This window comes from Ranitomeya imitator, chromosome 1 (genome assembly GCF_032444005.1).
Source record: "Ranitomeya imitator isolate aRanImi1 chromosome 1, aRanImi1.pri, whole genome shotgun sequence".
NCBI lineage: Eukaryota > Metazoa > Chordata > Amphibia > Anura > Dendrobatidae > Ranitomeya > Ranitomeya imitator.
Genome location: NC_091282.1, coordinates 871822409 through 871828389, shown reverse-complemented (window position 1 = coordinate 871828389; position 5981 = coordinate 871822409). Strand labels below are relative to the sequence as shown.

The 5981-nt window shown below is 46.0% G+C and overlaps 1 long non-coding RNA gene across 1 annotated transcript; it reads left to right on the top strand.

Annotated features, from left to right (window-relative positions):
* The first annotated feature begins 2776 nt into the window (after positions 1 to 2776).
* LOC138658179 (uncharacterized) lies at positions 2777 to 3668 on the top strand. The gene is made up of 2 exons (XR_011317376.1): positions 2777 to 2971; positions 3043 to 3668. It is a non-coding gene; the product is annotated as an uncharacterized lncRNA (long non-coding RNA).
* Positions 3669 to 5981: the final 2313 nt, after the last annotated feature.

Here is a 5981-nt window from a genome sequence, read left to right as displayed (position 1 = left end):
CATCTTTGCTTTTGTGGGCAGAGTTTGTTCTGAACAACACTGTAGCCGACTCCACTGGACAGACTCCATTCCTCCTTAACTATGGTCAGCATCTGCGGGTACCTGTGCCAATGCCCGTGTCTTCCGCCGATTGCAGGGTGGCAGACTGGGCTGTGGAGGCATGGGACATTTGGGATCGCACTCAGGATGCCATTCGGGCTTCCAAGGAGAGAATGAGGTCCTCCGCCGATGCACATCGGCGCCTCGCTCCGACCTTTGTTCCTGGCGACTTAGTGTGGCTCTCTGCCCGTAACATCAGGCTGCGAGTTGAGTCCACTAAGTTTGCACCTTGCTACTTAGGTCCTTTTAAGGTCCTTGAACGGGTTAATCCTGTGGTCTACCGTTTAGCCCTTCCGCCTCACCTAGGTATCACTGACACCTTTCATGTGTCCCTTTTGAAGCCCGTTTACATGTCTCGGTTTTCCGAGTCATCTGCCGGGACATCGGGTTTGTCTACGGATGATTATGAGGTGAATGCCATTCTGGGGTACAAGGTGGTACGTGGCAAAAAATTTTATCTGGTGGATTGGAAGGGCTGTGGTCTTGAGAGCCTGCTGAGCACATTCGGGCTCTGCAGCTCATTGAGGTCCAAGGAGGGGGGCCCTAGGAGGGGGGTAATGTTAGGGGTCGAGTTCCCGCTCCTGCACAGGGGGAATCTCGGGCCATTTCTGCTGCAGTCTCCCATTCTTCTCCTGCCACAGTGGAACCTGCTCAGCGGAGACGTTGGTCATTGCATCTGGCTGAGTCTCACTCTGTGCTTAAATAACAAGTGACTGGCACACTCCGGACGTGTTGTGATGCAAAATAGGGGGTTTATTATACATACAGTAAACACAAACGTTTCGGTCGTAACTGGACCTTCATCAGTGTGCTAAAGGAAAATATACAAAGAGAGTGATATCCAAAGCATAAAGGAACAAAATACAGAAAATAAACATAAACAAAACACAAAAAAAGTATATACAACACAAAAGTCATGATACAGAAATGAGTAATAACCCCATTAGGGGACCATCAAACAAGATTTCCGAGATATTCATGCTGGAAAAAATTGAACGTGTACGTGAAGGTATGGTGACGCGCCAAGAAAGAAGAAGGAACTAGGGGATGGAGGTATGAAAAAGGTGATGATGAGAGACACACTTTACCGTGAGGTATGGGTGAAAAGGTAAACCTATCTAGATTACTAGTATGTTGGAGGAGCCCCACAAGTTAGAACTAAGATGCATCTGAAGGGAAAAATAAAGTGCATGTAGAGATAACCCTGTACGTGCCTATATGGACCATACGTAATACTATAGGGCTTATGGTGCCATGTAAAATAGTTACATACCGGAAGCCTGAAGCTATATAGAATTCAGGTCGTAGAAGCAGTACATAGACGCAGGGGAGTATGTCCCAGGTGGTGCTATCTGCAGGGGAAATAGGTATGATATAAATTGTGCCAGTGAGCTACTAGATAATATAGGAGTATGGTACATACCAGAGGAAAGCCTGAAGCTATATAGATCCCAGGTTGTAGAAGCAATTTGCTGATGCAGGGTAGTGTGTCACAGGTGACACTATCTGCAGGAGGGATAGGTATGATATGACATAGATGGCGCTAGTGAGCCACTAGATGGTGAAGGTATATGGTACACAGGACTTACCCACCCAGTAAATATGAAGCCACGCGGTGTCACCGCTGTTAAGGGCTAAGAGGGAAGTGCACGCTATCTGTATAAGAAAAGTAAATTGTATGAGGGATGCCACCCTGCACTGCTATAATAGAGAGCGTGCAGTGTCTGGGACTTACCAGCCTGATGAATGGAGGGAGCACGCAGTGTCCACTGCAAGTGCAGGCTGGGGAACGGAGCACCTGGGACCTCCTTATATAGTGGGGAAGAGGAATGGTGTGTGCATAGTGTTGCCGGAGAAGTGAGGCTGGAGGGGGCGGGGTGTGGTGACATAATTGTCACATGACCGCAGGGGGCGGTGTACAATACGTTCCACTGTGAGGAGAAAGAGGTGGAAGTGCTTTCCAAGGCAGTGGATTAGCTGGTGCAGAGGAATAATACGGTGGTCCCAGAGTATCACAGAAGGGTAGATTCAAAGCGGCCGATTCTGTAAAGGAGAGGGAGAGGATTAGCAAGAGAGCAACCAACACTATAAATTATGAATACATAAAGATCTTTTATATACTAAGTGTGCCAGTGCCGGTAAAATAAGTGTACATCTACCCATTGAAAACCGCATTAAACGTAATTGGAGGAGAGGGTAGCACGTCCGACATAATTAGCAACAGTTACGACATGGTTGCTGATTAAACAACAGATAAGTGAGCAGATGTGCCCAGCTGTACATTAACGTAATATATAAAGAACACCTGGCTGTTTAGGCATCACATAAAGGACAGCAATGAAACATTGAGTCAGGGAGGTTTCGTGCTGAAAAAATGATAAATGGTCATGTAAAAATAATGTAAAAATAAAATTGACACATACAATTACATCATTAGGAGGCGATGTAGCATAGCAGGACCCGTGGATATAATGTAAAATTGTCATTATGACAGGGACTTTAAATAAATGATGATAGCTCGTAGTCCCTGTTGAGTCCCCTGGGGTGCAATGTGTTCAGCTCGTGTATCCAATAAGCCTCCCTGCGTTTGAGAATAGAAACGCGGTCTCCACCCCGGCGAGGTGGTGTGATTTGCTCTATTATCTGAAATTTGAGCTGGGATACATTGTGGCGGTGACACCGCGTGGCTTCATATTTACTGGGTGGGTAAGTCCTGTGTACCATATACCTTCACCATCTAGTGGCTCACTAGCGCCATCTATGTCATATCATACCTATCCCTCCTGCAGATAGTGTCACCTGTGACACACTACCCTGCATCAGCAAATTGCTTCTACAACCTGGGATCTATATAGCTTCAGGCTTTCCTCTGGTATGTACCATACTCCTATATTATCTAGTAGCTCACTGGCACAATTTATATCATACCTATTTCCCCTGCAGATAGCACCACCTGGGACATACTCCCCTGCGTCTATGTACTGCTTCTACGACCTGAATTCTATATAGCTTCAGGCTTCCGGTATGTAACTATTTTACATGGCACCATAAGCCCTATAGTATTACGTATGGTCCATATAGGCACGTACAGGGTTATCTCTACATGCACTTTATTTTTCCCTTCAGATGCATCTTAGTTCTAACTTGTGGGGCTCCTCCAACATACTAGTAATCTAGGTAGGTTTACCTTTTCACCCATACCTCACGGTAAAGTGTGTCTCTCATCATCACCTTTTTCATACCTCCATCCCCTAGTTCCTTCTTCTTTCTTGGCGCGTCACCATACCTTCACGTACACGTTCAATTTTTTCCAGCATGAATATCTCGGAAATCTTGTTTGATGGTCCCCTAATGGGGTTATTACTCATTTCTGTATCATGACTTTTGTGTTGTATATACTTTTTTTTTTTTTGTGTTTTGTTTATGTTTATTTTCTGTATTTTGTTCCTTTATGCTTTGGATATCACTCTCTTTGTATATTTTCCTTTAGCACACTGATGAAGGTCCAGTTACGACCGAAACGTTTGTGTTTACTGTATGTATAATAAACCCCCTATTTTGCATCACAACACGTCCGGAGTGTGCCAGTCACTTGTTATTTACACATTGAGGCTTGGGAACCTATGACCGTGCACCTCCTCCCTTCGGCTGTGCTGAACATTTTCTATATCACTCTGTGCTTAGGCTTGCTGTTGCTTTTCCAGCTTTTGCCATTAAAGCCAGTGCTGGGCAGCAGCAAGCGGACGCTTTTGGGACTTAAGGCCCCTTCACATTAAGCGACGCTGCAGCGATACCGACAACGATCCGGATGGCTGCAGCGTCGCTGTTTGGTCGCTGGAGAGCTGTAACACAGACAGACAGATGTTGCCGGTAACCAGGGTAAACATCGGGTTACTAAGCGCAGGGCCGCGCTTAGTAACCCGATGTTTACCCTGGTTACCAGCGTAAAAGTAAAAAAAAACAAACACTACATACTTACCTACCGCTGTCTGTCCCCGGCGCTCTGCTTCTCTGCACTCCTCCTGTACTGGCTGTGAGCACAGCGGCCGGAAAGCATAGCGGTGACATCACCGCTCTGCTTTCCGGCTGACCGATGCTCACAGCCAGTTCAGGAGGAGTGCAGAGCACAGCGCCGGGGACAGACAGCGGTAGGTAAGTATGTAGTGTTTGTTTTTTTTTACTTTTACGCTGGTAACCAGGGTAAACATCGGGTTACTAAGCGTGGCCCTGCGCTTAGTAACCCGATGTTTACCCTGGTTACCAGTGAATGCATCGCTGGATCGGTGTCACACACGCCGATCCAGCGATGTCCACGGGAGGTCCAGCGACGAAATAAAGTTCTGGACTTTGTTCAGCGACCAACGATCTCCCAGCAGGGGCCTGATCGTTGGTCGCTGTCACACATAACGATTTCCTTAACGATATCGTTGCTACGTCACAAAAAGCAACGATATCGTTAACGATATCGTTATGTGTGAAGGTACCTTAAGTCCTGCTTTTTCCCTTCTGAGCATGCCAAGGGTGAGATCTCCCGTTGGAGATTGAGGGTCACATGCTCAGATGCTGCTGCAGTTCCCATTGGTCCTTTATTGGAAGGTCCTGAATGTGCTGCAGCTATATAAGCTTTGCATGCAAACATGGTCAGGGGCATTACATCTCACGTACTGGGCATTGGTTTACTATGATGGCTGTGGGGGCAGGCGTCAAGGGGCTGCTCCACAAGTCTTGGAATCCCCAAGGCTTGCATGAAAAACCTTTGTATCTAACAGTTTCTCCATTGATTCTGCCTACTCCACCCCCTTTAAGGCCTCCACCTGTGCCCTCAAACTCTCCTTTAATCAAATACACATTCCACATTGCAGATAGAATCTCACTCAACTCCGTACTATGCAGCCATGGCTCACCGCAATCAGGCAGTGTTTAAATTAATATGCCTTGGAGATTGCAGTCACACAGTTCAAGAGTTTTGGACAGGTATCCATGCCAAATTAGAGCAATGGCTGTCCCCACTAAACTTGGAGCCAGGAAAGGCTGTGAGTGATAACGGTGCAAACCTGGTGGCTGCCCTACACCATGGCAACCTCACACACATGGCTTGCATGGCTCACATCCTCTATCTGGTGGCACTGCAATTTGTCCACCACTATCCTGGCTTGGATGCGCTGCTGCAGAAAACTCATTGTGTGCTCACTGCCAACGATCGCACCCTGCAGGTGCGACTTGCATTGCTACAGAGGTTTTTTGGTCTACTGGTTAACTAAATGGTTTGCCAAATGCCAAAATAATGAGAGACAGAGAATGTTTTAAGGCATTTTTATTACTTACTGCGAAGTTCAAAGTTTGCATACATTTCATTAGCATTTGGTACCATTGCTCTTCAACTGAATGACTTGGGTCAAACGTTTGGGATATCCTTCCACAAGCTTCTAACAATAGTTGATCGGAATTTGGGCCCATTCCTCCTAACAAAGCTGGTGTAACTGATCCAGGTTTGTAGGTCGCTTTGCTTGCACCTGCCTTTTCAGCTTTGCAAATACATTTCAATAGTACTGAGATCATAGCTTTGTGATGGTCACTTAAAAAAATTTATTTTTTTATCCTTAAGCCACTTTGTTACCATTTTGGCAGTATGCTTTGGGTTATTGTCCATTTGGAAGACCCATTTCAGCCCAAGTTTTAACTTCCTGGCTAATGTTTTGAGTTGTTGCTTCAGTATTTCCACATAATCTTTTCTCATGATGCCATCTATTTTGTGAAGTGTACAAGTCCCTCAAGCAGCAAAGCAAACCCACAACATGATGCTGCCACTGTTAGAATCTGTTTAGTTTGTTATTATCCGCTATTTTCTTGTGGAGTTCTGGCTGCTGGTCTTTTTCCTCTGG